Source organism: Gymnoscopelus microlampas, assembly GCF_963454915.1.
Source record: "Gymnoscopelus microlampas genome assembly, chromosome: 11".
Taxonomy (NCBI): domain Eukaryota; kingdom Metazoa; phylum Chordata; class Actinopteri; order Myctophiformes; family Myctophidae; genus Gymnoscopelus; species Gymnoscopelus microlampas.
This window is the reverse complement of record NC_139948.1, coordinates 3439757-3458591: the sequence shown is the minus strand read 5'-3', so window position 1 is coordinate 3458591 and position 18835 is coordinate 3439757. Positions and strand designations below refer to the sequence as shown.

Below are 18835 nucleotides of genomic sequence, written 5' to 3'. Positions count from 1 at the left end.
CAGGTCAGGTACGTTATTGTGGCCTCCTGGTGGCGGTATAATAGGCCAATGTGAAATGGGTGGCATTTCTTCCTCGGCCTAGGGGGAATGTGCGTGTGAAATTTCACGGAAATTGCAAGCTGCGTTCATGATTCGAGGCATTTTGTTCAAAACGGACCAATCCTGCAAACTTTGAAAGCCAACCGTAGCCAATCAGGATGGAATATGGGAAATCGGACAAATCCGGGTTGATCACATGACTATAGAGATACTGTGTACCGATTTGCATGACGTTTGGATTAAATCTGTAGGAGTAATGTCAAAAAATGGGTTTTGCACAAATCGGCCTCCTGGTGGTGCTATAACAGGCCCATGTGAAAAAATTTGGGGCAGAGGTTCTGAATTGGTATCGAGGGAGTGTGTGTGCACAGTTTCGCAGTGAGCGGGCCAATGGTGCCAGAGATTAGCTGGTAACACACGGACAGGACACACACACACGGACGGACGAACGGACGGACGGACAGGGGGTAAAACATACTCTCTCGCCATGCCTTTCGGCCTGGCGGAGACAATTATACAAGCTTAAGGAACAAGTGAAGTTCTCACTAAACCACATTGTTTCAGAGGACATATAGACACACATATAATAGTTATTTCTCCCCATTATGTTCAGTAGTGTGTGTTCAGAGATGTTATTAATAATTGGAAATTAAAAATGTATGTTTCCTGCATTTTTGTGTGAGCGGGGAACATAGAACCTTTTTTTTTTGTTAATGGGGAACATAGAACCTTTTTTGGGGTAAACGGGGAACATAGAACCTTTTTTAAGGTAAAAGGGGAACATAGAACCCAGGGAACATAGAACCTTTTTTGGGTAAGTGGGGAACATAGAACCTTTTTTGCGGGGAACATAGAACCTGGGGAACATAGGTACGGTCCCGTGTTGATGTTCATTGTAAAAATGAATTATTTTGTCCAGGCCTCATTATAGCACTGTGACATGGTTCTGTGACTTTATAGGAGTGGACTTTAGATGTTCTTTTACTGTATGAGGTGTAATATATGTATCTACCAGTGTTATAAGATAACTTTGCTCTTAGGCATGACCATGAATGAAATATTCCTCTATATCATTATCTGATATTTCAGAATAGTAAAGCAGTATATTACATTGAACTCTCTCTCTCTCTCTCTCTCTCTCTCTCTCTCTCTCTCTCTCTCTCTCTCTCTCTCTCTCTCTCTCTCTCTAGCCAAATTCCAATACCGAAAATCTCGGCCACTCGCTCACTCCCACTCGGTCACTCCGACTTCGAACCGGAAGTAGTCGCGGTCCAATTGTTCATGTGCTTCTTGGAGGAGGCGAGTGGAGTCGAGTGGAGTCGGCGAGGAGGCTCTCCACTTCCGCATTGAGCGAGTGTACATCAAGTGTATGCTCGACCACTCTCAACAGCTCCTCCGCGGCAGACTTCCGCATCACGTGTACACTTTTTTTTTGTTTTTTTCCCCTTCTCCCGTGACGTATACATGGTCCTCCTCCTCCACATGTGCCGAAAACACCGGCCGCACCCCCCCCCTCGCCGCTGCGGCTCACTCGTTGCGCATCTCACACACACACACACACACACACACACACACACACACACACACACACACACACACACACACACACACAGTGTAAAGTAACTGAAAAGACCGCAACAAGCCACTGGCTTTATTGCGTTGTTGAATGATATAAAGCATAATACAATTATACATTGTAATATATTGTGCACACTTTCTGTCTCAAAAGCTGTTTCTATTCGTGCATGCCTCAATGCAGTACACGGACAACTATAAATGACTGAGACAAAGATTATGTTAACATTTTTAACTTCTGGGACGAAGAAAAAGAAAAGAAAACGGGAGGTGCGCGAACAGCGCGATGGAGAAGAAGGACCCGCCGATATTTAATATTGTTTGTTGGTGAAACAATCATGACTGATACACATGAAAGAAGACCCTTCACAGCTAAATAGAGAATTTTACATTTTAAGAATCGGTTCAGAATTGAATGAGTACGACTATAGTTAAATGTGAACCGGTTTCTGCTATAAATATGCATCCACCGTTCTGCGCGCCCCTTGGCTGCGACGTTTCATTTTTGCCACGTATCTACACTTCATGGAGTACATTTTTGTACTGGGGTTCTGGGGACTGTACGAGCAATAAGAGGGACAGGTCAGGATTAAATCAATAAATGTAAGTTTGCTCATCCTGGCGCTCACTATTTCAGGAATAAATGGCTTTGCACAATAATGTAACTATAAAGAGAACGATGTGGCCATCCATCCACATTGATGAATTGTCTATTCTTATATTCTGTATTATTCTATACCTGCATATTATTCTATGCATAGTATATTTTCATCCACGCCTCTGCTGCTCTGGTCCAACTGTGTGAGGCGTCATAAGTGATCGCGGAATTTGCCGTCTCTTTGAAATGACGCGCTGAGTGTAGTCCGATCCTTTGAGGGCAACCGCTCGACCACTCGTCCTCTCAAATAATCCTCGGCTCCTCGCAGGGGCGGGGCTTAGGCGCGAGTGGAGGAAGCGAGGAGAGTGAGCGAGTGACCGAGTTTTGGGGAATGGAATTCAGCTTCTCTCTCTCTCTCTCTCTCTCTCTCTCTCACTCGGCTGTCAGGATGACTGATTGTATGTGCATGCCATGGAGGTGTGCACTCACAGCAAGCTCAGAGTCCAATTCATGTGGATACAGGCCAGGTGTGACTGCTTAGATCAGCCATCAACCACCCTACATTCCCTCAACGCCAAAGTGATCCCCGGCCTAAACTGTCGTTGGAGGATGTACGAAAGCCCCACCCCCTCCCCACCACCACCACTCGCCCCCCTCTGTCTGAGAGAGTCAGAACTAAAGCTGCAGAAACAAAATATGTTGTGAGGAAGGGACCTCGGTGCAACAGTGGTTTGAGTAATCACGTATGAAATAATAGACTCCGGTCAGAGAATCCTTTTGGAGGCTTTACTGATGAAGCTCAGGGTACAGGGTATGCAGTATATGTGTGTGGTCTCTAATACAGAGAAATATAAAGCAAATTAACAACACAAATTACAGTTCACAATCATGTCAAATACAGGGTCACAGTGACCTCCTTTCAATAGGGCACTAATTAGCTATGCCTATGACACCTGGCACAGTCACCTCATTAACCAAACAATGAAACAAACTCCAAATTGCATCTTACACAATACATATAGCCCACAGTTAACGTAGATACGTACATCACAAGCATGAGTAAACAGTCACATTATGTATTTAAGCAGCACTTCAACTCACTGATATACAGTATGATGGACTCATTTTACCAAACATCATGATGCAGCTTTAAATGTAAAGTAAACATAAACTTTGGCACATTAGAGAAATAAGCGTGATCTACAACTCAAACATTGTCCCTCACCTGCGTCATGCACGCACACAAACAAAAACATAGAAAAAGGCAGAGCTCTGGTCCTGTGGCATGTTGCTCAGAGCAGCTCTGCTCACTGAATGAAGCCCTGCTAGTCTCTGACTCAGCCTTGATTGCGTTCAGGTGTGCCAATCCTAATTGGATCAGAATTGGCTTCAGGTGCGCAGCAAGGGCTTTTGTACAATGTAATTGCTCGGCATGTTATAAACACAGATTGAATTAAATACAAATCATATAGCTAATCAATATGACAACATTCTGAAAAGGTCACGCCAGGGCATTGTTTTGTTATTTTACTCTGAGTACATGACAGGTATCAGATAACCTCATATGACCTTGTATACACAATGTCGAATTCTTAATGTCTTTACAGCTCTGAGGAACTAGACTTTGACATCACAGCTCCTACTCTTACTGTTTACTTGTTATTCCAAATCGCTCTTTCTATCATGACTTTCTTTTTTCAGCTTTCTGCATGAAAAGTAGTTATTTATTTGGTTTAAAAAATAAGATGAATATTTAATAATCACAATACAATGTAAAACTTATGCAATAAACCATAATTATAATGATGTGTTATAGTATCAAGCATTAATGATTGACTACTCAGTATAATGAATTAGACACAATCTCCGCCTCCCTGCCTCCTTTACAAGGTAAGATAACTAGAAAGTAGCCTCTTATCACTGTTGATCCGAGCTGCGATGCCTTTAATTGCAAGCTAAAGGCAAGTTAATATGCAGGTATTCAGGACATTGAGCGGAATATAAACGGTTTACTCTTCTCATTTAAGTATATTTTCTATCGTGACGCAAATGGTGGAAAATTACACTTCTTGAAAACTTGAGAAGAAAACGTAACGACGAGAACATTAGTGTTTTAAACAGCACTGTTTGGAGACTCACTGATCAGTGGGTTGGGACTTTCAGAGATCCCGTGTCTCTGAGCTGTCATCACAGCTTCTGTTCCAACTGCTTGAAGAAATTCTGGGAACAAAACTAAAAACAAGAACTGTCCCATTTGTAAGAGAAAAACGTCAAAGGGTCTAGGTATTGACTTTAGACTGAAGGAACTAGTTGACTGTTATGTCGAGAGACAGAAAGCTGAGTCATCTGTAGAGGAGGTCAAGGTGTTGTGTAGTAAACATTGTGAGGAGTGCTGACCAAAACCAAGCACAGAGTCACTTGATTTGCATAAACAGCAGTCTTTTATTGGGGGGAAACTTTAACAAAGGCAGGTAGGGGAAAACTATAACACAAATTCCTCCCGGATTGGGGTATTTCAACAACAGTTCCTAGTCCATGAATGAAGTGCCCTATGGTGCCTAGGAAGAGAGTAGAAACCATAATTAGTCTTAATTCAGTCTTAACAAGCCATATAAGGACACATGTTGGAGTGTGTTTTAGCTTACCGCCCGAGCCTGCGTCCATTCACCAAGGGAGTGAGTTTCATCTGAGGAGAGGTTCAGCAAACATTTATAGGGTTGGGCTGATCAGACCAGGCTGTCACCACTCTGGCAATCAGACCTGAGGTGTCATCATATCAAGCTGATTGAGGATGAAAACAGGCACATACCTTCCCTCCACTACTTGCCCAAGTGCTCTGCACTGTCTCTGGTGCTGGAACCTCTCCTCAGCCCTCTGCTCGCCTTGGTGGAGACGCCAGATAGCTCGGGCCCCAAGCGACACTCCACATATCCCCCCCCTAAGCTCGCCGCGGCTTCACACACCCCCGGCCTATGGTGTAACCCAGGTAATCGGTCTCTACCAGGCCCATTCGACACTTCGTCGCATTGGCCGTCAGCCCGGCCTGGCGGAGAGCCCCCAGCACGGCTTCTAGATGCCTCAGATGGTCCGTCCAGGTGGGGCTGTGAATGACTATGTCGTCCAGGTAGGCAGCGGCATACAAGCGGTGGGGCAGCAGGATCCGGTCCATCATCCGCTGGAACGCGGCCGGGGCGCCATGGACCCCGAATGGAAGGACGGTGTATTGATAAAGACCCTCAGGTGTGGAAAAGGCCGTCTTTGGCTTCGCCCATGCGGTCAGGGGCACCTGCCAGTAGCCTTTTGTGAGGTCGAGGGTGCTGAGAAACCGGGCGGGTCCGAGTCTCTCTATCAATTCATCCACCCTGGGCATGGGGTAGGCGTCGAACAGGGCCACGTCATTTAGCTTCCTGAAGTCATTGCAAAACCTGATGGTCCCGTCTGGCTTTGGCACGAGGACTATCGGACTGGACCAGGGGCTGTGGGACTCCTCGATGACTCCTAGGTCAAGCATCTTTCTCACCTCCTCACTCACAGCCTCACGGCGAGCTTCCGGGATGCGGTAGGGGAGCTGTCTCACCACAGTCCCTGGAGGGGTCTGGATATCATGTTCCATGACTGTCGTTCGGCCTGGTAACTCTGAGAACACATCTCGACTCCGGTCCTGGAGCTCCCGAAGATCCTGCTGCTGGGACGGGGAGAGCTCTTTCCCTATAACAACAGGGGTCGGTTCCTGAGGAGAGACAGATGTTAACAGGGCCGGACAAGGAGGGGCCTCCGCGGCCAGCCACTTCTTCAGTATGTTCACATGATAAATTTGATGGCCCTTCCGCCGGCCCGGCTGCCTTACCCTGTAGTTTACGGGTCCAACTTTATCCACAACTTCATAGGGCCCTTGCCACTTAGCCAGAAACTTACACTCATGGCTTGGTACCAATACCAGCACCTGCTCCCCCACTTTAAACTCTCGGATCAGGGCGCCTCTATTGTAGGTTCGAGCCTGGTCTGCCTGGGCCTTTTGCATGTGTTCCCGAACCATAGGCCACACCCTCCTCATCCGGTCCTGCATCTGCTCCACGTGGTCGATGACGCTACGATGAGGGGACGGCTGGCTCTCCCACGACTCTTTGGCCAGGTCCAGGAGGCCTCGGGGGTTCCGTCCATACAGGAGTTCGAAGGGGGAGAACCCAGTGGAGGCCTGGGGCACCTCCCGAATGGAGAAGAGTACGTAGGGCAGCAGTTGGTCCCAGTTCTTCCCATCGATGTCGGTCAACTTCTTCAACATGCTTTTCAACGTGCGATTAAACCTCTCTACAAGGCCATCGGTTTGTGGGTGATAGACCGAGGTACGCAACTGCTTGACCTTGAGCCATTTACACATAGCAGCAAGCACCCGGGACATAAAACAGCTGCCTTGGTCCGTTAAAATGTCTTCAGCCACACCCATCCGAGTGAACAACAGGAATAGCTCTCTGGCCACTGCTCTAGCTGAGGCAATTCTAAGGGGTATGGCCTCGGGGTATCTGGTGGCATAATCCATAATCACTAAAATGTACTTGTGGCCTCGGGCAGACTTTGGGAGGGGGCCAACAATGTCCATAGCTAAGCGTGAGAAGGGCGTCTCTATAATAGGCAGGGGAACCAGCGGGTTTCGCTGCTTAGGTCGGGGTGCCGTCTTCTGGCACACAGCGCATGCTCGGCAGTAGTCTTCTACTGCTTTCTTTATCCCTGGCCAGTAGAAGCGGCCCAGGATCCGGTCATAAGTCTTCTGTACCGCCAGGTGGGCGCCCAGTTGGTGGGTGTGCGCTAGGTACAACACTCTAGAAACGTACACTTTAGGCACCAACAACTGTTCAACATTGTCCCCCCCCTCAGTTCTTACCCCACGGTACAACAGGCTATTTTTAACTAGGAAATGTGGTGAGGAAAGCACACTCACCCCCTCGCACAGCTGTCCGTCCACCGCTGACACACTCTGGCGGGCCTGTTCCAGGTTGGGGTCGGACCACTGGGCACTGGCAAACTTCCCCGGCGTCCTGGACTCCGGGTTTTCTAACTGGGGAAACTCAGAGAATGGCCTTTAACATTTCAACGCTCACTTGATAGTTTTCTAATAACGCAACCATCTCATTGAGTGAGTCGGGGCTCACTTGGGACGCATATCTGTGGGCATCGGGCGGCAGGGCACGGATACATCTATCTACCACAATGCGTTCGATCCGGGAGGCATGCGTTAATCCGACAGACCTTTTCTCCGACTATGTGGCATCCGCGTGCGGTTAGGGTTAGGGTGCGGGTTTGGTTCGGGTTTACTGTTTAATGTCGGAGCACTGCGCTGTCGGAGGAATGCGCTGTCGGACTAACGTATTGCACCCGTTCGATCCAGGGCGGTTCTCCGTCGCTGGTTAGCCAACTTTGTGCATGTCTCAGTAGGGCGGCTACCTGAGGGCGTGGAGGGAGAGACGAGTTGTACACCCAGCTGTGATACTGCTGGGCCCGGGCTGGCAGACTGTAGCCCTGGCGGGCCAAGACGGCTTTCTTCAACTTGGTGTAGTCTCTTGCGTCTGCCAGGTCGAGGTCTCGGCAGGCCCGTTGAGCTTCTCCGCTCAGAAACGGAGCCAGGTTCCCGGCCCAGTCGGCCTGTGGCCATTTCTCTCTGGTGGCGGTGCGTTCAAACAACTCTAGATAGGCCTCCACATCATCCTCAGGCCCGAGTTTGGTAAGCACCTCACTGGGTGATCTTAAGACATTGGCATCTCTCTCAAACTTCTTGCACAGTTCCTGTACTGCCGCCTGTAGATCCGCTTGGCTCTTTAACAGGGCAGTGAGTGCAGTAGCATGTTCCATGTTTCCCCCCGGGTCGGTGATGATCAGCACTTACCCGTATTCTCCACCATTTTGTGAGGAGTGCTGACCAAAACCAAGCACAGAGTCACTTGATTTGCATAAACAGCAGTCTTTTATTGGGGGGAAACTTTAACAAAGGCAGGTAGGGGAAAACTATAACACAAATTCCTCCCGGATTGGGGTATTTCAACAACAGTTCCTAGTCCATGAATGAAGTGCCCTATGGTGCCTAGGAAGAGAGTAGAAACCATAATTAGTCTTAATTCAGTCTTAACAAGCCATATAAGGACACATGTTGGAGTGTGTTTTAGCTTACCGCCCGAGCCTGCGTCCATTCACCAAGGGAGTGAGTTTCATCTGAGGAGAGGTTCAGCAAACATTTATAGGGTTGGGCTGATCAGACCAGGCTGTCACCACTCTGGCAATCAGACCTGAGGTGTCATCATATCAAGCTGATTGAGGATGAAAACAGGCACATACCTTCCCTCCACTACTTGCCCAAGTGCTCTGCACTGTCTCTGGTGCTGGAACCTCTCCTCAGCCCTCTGCTCGCCTTGGTGGAGACGCCAGATAGCTCGGGCCCCAAGCGACACTCCACAACATCCAGAGGAGCCTAAACTGTTCTGTGAGGAAGAACAGAAAGCTGTGTGTCATACCTGTGACTTTCCTCACAACAGTGGTCACAAGCTGCTTCCTATTGGACAAGCAGTCAATAACCTGAAGGGCCAACTGAAGCCTGACCTCAAGTCTCTACAGGACAAGCGGAACAAATACAAAAAGGTTGAACAGACATACAGTGAAGTGGTTCAACACAACAAGAAGCAGGTGGTGACCACAGAGAAGCAGATCAGAGCAGAGTTTGAAAAGATCCACCAGTTCCTGAGAGAGGAAGAGAAGGTCAGACTGGCAAATCTGAGGGAAGAAGAGGAGCAGAAGGGGACGATTATCAGCAGAGAGATGAAGATCATTCAGGAGCAGATCTCTTCTCTCTCAGACAGCATCTCTGCTGTAGAACAAGAACTGCAGAAACCCAGTATGTCATTTCTCAGCAGTTATAAACACACTCAGACCAGCGCCAGAGTCCAGTGTAAACTGTCAGAACCACAGCTGGTCTCAGGAGTGCTGGTAGACGTGGCCAAACACGCGGAAAACCTGACCTTCAGAGTGTGGGAGAAGATGAAGGAGAGGGTCAAGTTCACTCCTGTCATTCTGGACCCAAACACAGCAAACCACGCTCTCTGTCTGTCTGAAGACCTGACCCGTTGAGACGTACAGGCACAAAGCAGCAGCTTCCTGACAACCCAGAGAGGAACACTAAGTATGCCACCGTTCTGGGTTCACAGGGTTTCAGTTCAGGAAAACACAGCTGGGAGGTAGAGGTTGGAGACCACCCTAAATGGACTATAGGTTTGGCTAAAGAGTCTATTGACAGGAAAGATGAGGCACCTATCTCGCCATCACATGGATACTGGTGTTTATTGACCAGGAGTGGGATATACAGTAATGGGCATGGACAAACTATAACATTGAAGAGGAATCCTCAGAGGATCAGAGTTCAGCTGGACTATGACAGGGGTGAGGTGTCCTTCTACGACCCTGAAGACATGACTCACATCTACACTCATAAAGACACTTTCCCAGGGAAACTGTACCCTTATTTCGGTATTGGAAAGGCTGGGGACGCTGAAACCATTGATATCAAAGTCCACCAAGTAGAGATGTCTCTCTCTGTGAAGATATAGTGGTGTCAGTATGTGTGTATGTGTGTGTGTGTGTGTGTGTGTGTGTGTGTGTGTGTGTGTGTGTGTGTGTGTGTGTGTGTGTGTGTGTGTGTGTGTGTGTGTGTGTGTGTGTGTGTGTGTGTGTGTGTGTGTGTGCGTGTTGTGATGGCCAAAAATGGTCCGCGAGCCGCCTGTTACCCGACGGCCCGAAATGGACCGCGAGCCGCCCGTCAATCACCCCATTGTCATTAAATGCCTAACCTCGGTCCCAGCCTCACTCATCTGCGAAAAGAAGAGCCTGGTCACGACCTAAAGCAGCGAGTGTCTAGGAAGTCCTGAGTGGACAGGATTTCCGTTTCCCCCGGAAACGATATTTTTTGACCAACCACAACACTTGTTTCATGTTAACAGATTTGTAAAGCATCAACGTCATTTCCTTGGGCGGTACTTCCGCCAAATTCAACAATTTCCGGTTGTCAACTTCCTAGACAACCAACATCCCAGGTCTTGCCCAGCCTATTAATTGCCCCGGTGCTGGCACCTGCGGTGCGAGAGAGTGAGCGTGGGAAGTGTGGAGGACGAGGAAGTCAGACCCTCGTTACCCTCAGTGTTTGTACCGTGCGTTTTAGACCGTTAACAAGTGTTCGTAGCCCTCCGTGAAGTGGACGTTGATCCCACGACAGAAGGAGCCACACACCCCGCCATCGGATGCTGAACAACGGTGCGATTCCCCGCATTTCTGGCCGTTCCTGCTGAAAAAACAAACAAAGTGTTTGTTGTGACTGACACGCAGGGAACCGTTCCAGATCACCTCCGCTGCCTGCCTTACTGGTATTTTCATTTGAGCTCATTTTGTTTTGGGGAGAGGGAACTTTATTTTGATTTATTTGATTATTGTTTGGGGGAACCTAAAAAGCAGCTGATCTACTCGGCGAAGAGGACGAAACAATAACGTGCGTTGCGTCTTGCGTCTTGCGTGCTGCGTGCGTATTAAGGACCGGGGCCGGGCACGGACTATAGGCTCTATGCACAGCAGCCATTTTATGAAGACATTCACGGTGTTACCAGTGATACTAATGAAGGATCTGTTCCATTTAGTGTAGCGCAGTAATTCTCCGATTTTTTTTATTTCAGATTTCCACGACCCCCATAACTCTCAGAGTTACACACCCGTAAAGGGCCATTTGGGAGTGTTTCCAGTGAGCCAACATGCACAATATCAGCACCCTGACTCCGTCTGACCAGAATGGAACAGAGCCTTCATTAGTATCATTGATAACACCTGTGAATGTCTTACAATATGGCTGCTGTGCATTGGGCCTATTAAAGCCCGTGGTACGTGACTGTATCTATCAAAGCACTTGGTTTGTGAAGGAATTGTGTTGTGCGTTGTTGTGAACTGATGATAATTCATTGAGTTGTGCTTTTGAGTGGAAAACGAGGGGTTATACATGTAACCTGGGTACTGTGATTTTGTGAATTATATTTTGTTTATTTTTTGTTTGTTTTTTGAAACTGTTGATCCACTGGTTGACTTTTGGTTTATTTTTGCAATTGATGAATTGAATTGTTTGATGAACTGCTTGGTTGCTTAAACTTTCTCCACTAAAATAATTGCAACTGAACTTAAAACTTGAGTTGGTCTATTCTCAATGACAAGGGTTTATATTTTATATATAAGTCCTTTGTGTGGTTTCACTAATGGTTAAAAACTCAGATGAGGAAGAACTCACTAATACAAAAAAGGAGGAATAAGGATTATTATTTCTCTGGTAAACAGAGTCTACCTGGCACCCCTACAAATACAAATTAACCAATTCAGTGGAAAAAAACGTTACAGTGTGTGTTACACAACACCTATATGTGTGTGTTACACAACACTTTAACCACATGAAACCCACGTCTCTGTTCTGGGGGTGAGCATTCAGCGAAAATAGCCGATCTTCAAGCTCATAAAATGTCACAACGATCTACAGTTTTGAGCCTGTAGATCGGCTATTATTAGTGAAGAGATTAAGGTGAACAGGGACAAATGGAGAGGGCAAAATACAAGTAATTAACTCCCCTCAGTGTATCTGTCATTCTACTTTTCAGTATAGAGAGGATCAGTGGAGCAACACTCTCATTAGTGCAGCACACATTCAGATTATCCCCCCCCCCCCCCCCCCAGGACAGCAGTAGCAGCTCATTAGTGTTGTATATTATTGTAAGATAATTTATCAAAGTGTTCATTCATCATCAGTGACAGTCGTCTATGATCAAATCTTCATATCCACTGCTCACTGTTTACCAGCACAAACACCTAGACCGGATTCTCACACTGACTGACTGACTGACTGACTGACTGACTGACTGATTGACTGTATAAGTGTCATAAACTGTTTGTACTTGAAGTTTTTTTGTGTTGTGGTGTGGAATTAACTGAAGTTGAGTTTGGCTTTGCTGAAGTTCACACAACGAACTGAACTTTTTCAATTTTCTTTTTTTTTTTTCGTTTTGTTGACTTTGGGACTGTGGGATTTGGGGTGTTTAAATACAAGAATATTTATTTTTTTGTCCGCTAAATTAAAGAAAAACAAAAAAAAATACATTTTGTTATAATCAATCCTAGATTATTGTTCTTCACCTGTTTTGTTAAAAATTAAACATTTACATTCAACACAACATTCAAACATTGTAAATCAGATTCAGCTGGTGAGAATATTGTGTCCACTTATCAGGATGAGTAGAAGTATCTACATACTTTATCAGCACAAATATTTTACGATGATGTTGTAGGAATCTACCATACAACAGAACTTTCATAAGGATGATATGACAAACATATTTAGCTTTCATATTGAGTTCATCTTTTAATTTTTACATTGCTGGATTGTGTGGCGTTGTATATTTCATTAGGTTGTATTACATGTGTTTTGTACCAGTGGATCATATTATAATGTATGATAAATGTTCAGGCTTAAATTGCAGATTACACACATCTTTGGGTTTGAATAGACAGCTTTTTCTTATAAATGAAATAAAGGCTGACACATGAACAGAATATTCAACATGTCATTGATTCATTCTGCTTAAAATAAACAGTTGTGGCAGCTTCATTGCTTGTAAGGACAAAATATGAACTGTATATGTTTAATATGTAACAGGTGATTTATTGATAATATCAGAACACATTTATTGAATTTAGAGAAACACATGAATCACATGAGAGAACAGAACAATATATGCAGTCAGATAATTATAGGATTAATGTTATTATACAGAAGAAACCCAAACAGACCAAAGCAAAGGTAAAATAGAGAAAGTGATGTGCAGAAGAAATGCAGAAGAAACTGCCAAATCCTCTTTTATGTCCAATCTTGTTTTAAAAAACAGCCACAAACCCCAGGTGCTTTTTAATATTTTTAATTCACTCATAAATCCTCGGGATGCTTCCCCTTTAGTCCCATCCCTCGCACTTTGCCAAAACTTTCAAAAGTTTTTTATTGAAAAAATCACTGTTCTTCGCTCTGCTCATTTATTTGTTGCCCCAGATCCTATATCTTCACCTTTCCCTGCTGCTGTTTTTGGCCAGTTTCAGCCAATATCCCTTTCCTCACTCACTGAAGTTGTCACCCGTCTCCGATCCACAAACTGTCCCACTGACTACATCCCCTCCCGCCTTCTCAAGGAGGTTTTCTGCTCCATAGGCCCAAGTGTACTAACACTCATAAACTCAAGCCTTACCTCAGGATGCATCCCGGCTGCCTTTAAACACGCGGTGGTGCATCCCTTAATTAAAAAGAAAAACCTTGATCCAACTAATCTTGCCAATTTTAGACCTATTTCCCTCTTACCGTTTTTGTCCAAGGTTTTAGAAAAAGTTGTCTATGCTCAACTCCAATCATTTTTAACCACCCATGGCCTCCACGAAAAAATTCCAATCAGGTTTTAAACCGGGCCATAGCACTGAAACCGCCCTTTTAAGAGTTTTTAATGATCTGATTTTAACAGTTGACTCCGGTAGCCCTGCTAACCTGGTCTTGCTTGACCTCTCTGCGGCCTTTGACACCGTCGACAACAGGCTCCTCCTCTCACGCCTTGCGCATCATGTAGGCATTACGGGCACTGCCCTAGCCTGGTTCACCTCATACCTGTCGGAAAGAAGCTTCTCTGTCCAGTTAGGTGACTTTAGATCACCTGCAGCACCTCTCTCATTTGGAGTTCCCCAGGGCTCCATTTTAAGCCCTATCCTGTTTTTATTATATATCTCTGCTGTCCAGCCAGAAACTGCTAACTCCAAAACGCTCATTGTTCAGGAAACGCAAAAACAAAATATACGTTTTTCAGGAAATGAAGAAAACCTTATATTTTTAAAACAAAGCAATACTGCCTCATCAAAGTTGGTATAGTGACTTTATATATTGTCAGATACTTGCATGTGTCATTATGTTATCAACACTTTAACCAAATCGCGGGTAAATCAACACTTTACCCAGCGCAAGTGGAGTTAGCAGTTTCAGACGAGCAGAAATCAAGCTGAAGTGGAGTTAGGTGTCCAAACAACAGTAGCTCCACTCTCCAAGCTCACAATGCATCACAACAACGTGTGAATTAATGCCCTGATGCTTCATGCCACTTATTATATAGGCCTACAATAATAAACAGGACTTTAAATATTACAATAGCTTCTGCAAAGAGGTAGTAGAATAGCGCGACAGAAATGCTATGAACGCCTTTCTTCTTGTCACATTGCTCTCCTCATTAAACACTTAATAGATTTTAGAAATATAATTACTTGTTTTCATAACATTAGCGTCAGTGCTAAGTTTGATAAACAGGTACACTGCATAGTTTTAACAGACTACGGGGAGCTTGTTTACGTGATCCTCCTCTTCGTTCACTGCGCAACACGCTCTACTCATGCTGTTGAAAAGCAGCGCTGTAGAGGAGAGGGGGGAGTTGTTTGTTTTTGACGGACAGTTTGAGGATCCAATGGAGTTGGGAGTTTTCGTCAGAGGTGCTTTTTAATACTTTTCATTGGTTCAAATGTTTTGATATTTTACACAGACCTAAAGGGTGTTCAATAGCCTTGATTTATGAAAAAAAAAAAAAAAAACTGAAAATGGAGTTAGCTGGTCCTGGCTGGACACCGACGATATGCTACCTCTAGGCCCCATTCTCGCTAAACACAACATCTCATTCCACTGTTATGCCGATGATGTACAAATTTACATGCCACTTTCAGTCAAAAATTGCAACCAACCACTCCAACCATTGCTCGACTGTCTACAAGACATAAAAATCTGGATGGCCACACATTTTCTTCACCTGAATGACAGCAAAACAGAAGTTATCATCTTTGGCAATACCACTTCCTCCGCCTCCCTTTCCCTTGGTACCCTCTCCCCCAACATCCACCCCTCTGTAAAAAACCTTGGCATCATTTTTGATAGTTCTTTTAAATTTGATAAACAAATTGGTTCCGTTATTAAATCCAGCTTTTTTCAACTTCGCTTAATTGCCAAGGTAAAAGCATTTCTCCCAGCCAAACACCTAGAGATGCTCATCCATGCCTTTATTTCATCTAGGTTAGATTATTGCAATGCACTTTATTCTGGTATCGATCAATCGCTGCTCAGACGCCTGCAGCTAGTTCAGAATGCTGCTGCGCGCCTCCTCACAGGCACCAAAAAACGTGATCACATATCCCCAGTCCTGGCCTCTCTCCACTGGCTCCCCGTCAAATTTAGAATTGATTTTAAAATCTTAATAACTGCTTTTAAATCCCTCAATGGGATGGCCCCCCCTTATTTAACGGAGCTTGTGGAACACCACAACCCACCTAGAGCCCTAAGGTCAACTCACCTCTCTTTATTGACTCCAACAGTAACTGCTAAACTTAGAACCAGGGGCGACCGCGCTTTCGCCGTGGCTGCCCCCAGGCTCTGGAACGATCTACCCCTTGTCATTAGATCCGCCCAGTCCATTGGGTTTTTTAAGTCCTTACTCAAGACTCACTTTTTTAACCTTACTTTTAACCAAAATTAAGCTTTAACTTGTACTTGTTGTAATTCCTCATGATGTAATTGTACTTCGAACTGTATTGTGTACTGTTGTTCTTGTTTTGTTGACCTGTACAGCACTTTGGTCGGCGACAGTCGTTTTTAGACGTGCTATATAAATAAAGTTTGATTTGATTTTTGATTTGATTCTCCATTGGAGCCACTAGAGGCAAATGGCTACAAATGGTCTCCTAAGTAGGCATGGTTGTCTTCTCCCCCACCACCCTCCCCCTCCCCTCTCCCTGGCTGACAACGTCATATGGATGTGTATTTGTGTATTTTTTTCATTAAAGAAAATAAATGCTTTACATGTTTGAAAAGTAAACTGTTATTGGCAAAGATGCTTTTAAGAAACCTATGAAATTCCCACTACAAACACACATTATTCAGTCTTATGCTAGATGTGCTCCTGTTTCTGCTCAATGTTATATATATACTGTATATATGTATATATATATATATATATATATATATATATATATATATATATATATATATATATATATATATATATATATATATATATATATATATATATATATATTGTTGCTGTCCTTATTTGGCCGTGACACTGCCTCTCTTTCTATCTCTCCGCGCTCTCATTCTATTTCTGTATGTAATGTTTTATATAATTTAAAAAAATGTTTTATATATAAATATTGCGGGTTTTAGCGCATCATCCCGCGGGTTCATTTTATAATTTAATGATGAAATTAACCCGCGGGATCCGGCCATGATTGAACCCCTGTGGATTGATCTGCGACGTGTTTTTGTTGACTGTTTTTGTCGAGTTTATATACCGTCACCTATTACAAATAGCGGGCCACTTCCGTCAAACGGTACGCTTGCTTTCACATTGCAGCGTACCGTCCCCTAGGACGCATGATTCGGATCCGAGACTACCTCCGGAGGTGGTTTCGGGAACGGAACGGTGATCCGTTTCGGGGAACGATGCGCAACATTCACACTAGCGCGAAACCTGCCAAGCGGTCTCGAGTGCGCACCCGGGACCATAGTGTGAAACCGCTCTTAGAAACCCTCTGTCCTGGACTCTCACCTAAACCTATGGTTATGAAACCCTCTGTCCTGGACTCTCACCTAAACCTATGGTTATGAAACCCTCTGTCCTGGACTCTCACCTAAACCTATGGTTATGCGTCACTGAAGTGAGTTGAGTTCATGATTCTCATATTTTGTATTTATTGGTTTTGTGATAAATGATTTTAATGTTACAGTCCCCCTGCCATAGAAACGTATAGATAGGTGTGTGTGTAATGCACCGTGCACACAATGCACTTATTGTAGAATTCAGGGAAATGCAGCAATCACTATGACGTAGAGAATGTTGGTGTTATATTTGGTTAGTACTCCATGTATATTTAGTGGTAGCTACCCATCCTCACTTGAGTGTTAAGTTTGTCTATTAGGTCTAAATGTTCATTGTTAATTGTTGTGTTTAATGTGATGTCATTGTTGAATTGTATTTAATTATGTGTTTCTGTTTCTTATAGTAAAAACATAACCGTGAAGCCCCATCAACTCCTTGCTCAAATCGCAAATACTCATGTGTGCAACGGATAAATAAAAGCCATAAACGGAACTTCACTTTGTCCATACATTCTTACCAATGTACCATGGTGAACCAGTCAAAACTACAACTCTTACAATTATAAAGAAAACATGTTAAGCCTGGTGGTGTTGTAATAGACCAATGTTAAAAGGGTTTCATTTGTTCCTCAACGTAGTTAGTAGAGGCCCTAGGAGGGGTCCACGCGCGACTGCTTATTTCTTTTTCTAGTTTTGATTTTTGGCATCCATAGGACCTCTAATATTGGGATTTTGATGATCCCAAAAAAAAAAGTGGTCCCAAGTGTGTTTTTTTTTTTTTGCCTCCCCTGTACAAACATGCCAAATTATGCCTATCTCATGCAGTTTTGGGCAAGAACCATGCCGTTTTTTGCATGCAGTACAAATATGTAATTTCTGCCTATTGTAAAAAGGAGACCACTTCTAGGAGAGGAGACTGCATCTACAGTATAGCTGTATGAGACCACTGTACTGTATCTAGAAACCACTGTACTGTATCTAGACCACCATACTGTATCTATTGCTATGAGACCACTTTACTGTATCTAGAGACCACTGTATTGTATATACCACTGTACTGCATCTATTGCTACATGAGACCACTGTACTGCATCTAGCTGTATGAGACCACTGTATATATATCTAGACCACTGTGCTGCATCTATATCCCACTGTACTGAATCTATAAACCACTGTACTGCATATATAGACCATTGTACTGCATCTAAAGACCACTGTACTGCATCTATAGACTAGCTACTGTATCTATAGACTGCTGTACTGTAAACTCCACCACTAGGTACTTAACTTTTACCTTGGAGTTTAACAATAATGAAATCCATGTCCTAGACCTCACCATCTTCAAAAGTAGTGATGGTCTGTTTGATACCACTATCTACCTATCTCTATCCCACTATCTACTATCTCTGTTTGATACCACTATCTACCTATCTCTATCTCTATACCACTATCTACTATCTACCGTAAACCACTCAGCAGGAACACTTTACTAGGAGAACGAACAGCAATCACTCTCAACTCATTCATAATATTCCTATTGGCCAATACCTGCGCCTTAGGCGTAACTGTAGCTCTACCATAGACTTTGAATATAAAGCTACAGACCTCACCAACCGTTTCATAGAAAGAGGCTATAACCAAGTGGACCTAGACACAGCATACAATAGAGCTCTACATACAGACAGAACGTCTGAAGCTAAACAGGCACCCACTCGGCTCTGTATCTCAATGCAATACTCTCCAGCGGCAGGGTTAATTAAGAATGCTTTCCTAAAACATTGGCACGTCCTTAAAAGTGATCCCAAACTTGCAAACATGTGTACTGATCCTCCTTTCTTTTCTTTCAGACGCTCCAGAAGCCTCAGAGACCGTCTTGTCCACTCGGGCATGAACCCCCCCCCCCCCAC

The 18835-nt window shown here is 44.5% G+C and overlaps 1 pseudogene across 1 annotated transcript; it reads left to right on the top strand.

Annotated features, from left to right (window-relative positions):
• Positions 1 to 4183: 4183 nt before the first annotated feature.
• Positions 4184 to 9798, top strand: LOC311055815 (E3 ubiquitin-protein ligase TRIM35-like; annotated as a pseudogene). The gene is made up of 7 exons: positions 4184 to 4189; positions 4359 to 4575; positions 5045 to 5198; positions 5308 to 5452; positions 5747 to 5842; positions 6251 to 6555; positions 8598 to 9798. The product of its transcript is annotated as an E3 ubiquitin-protein ligase TRIM35-like (transcript).
• The last annotated feature ends 9037 nt before the right edge of the window (positions 9799 to 18835 follow it).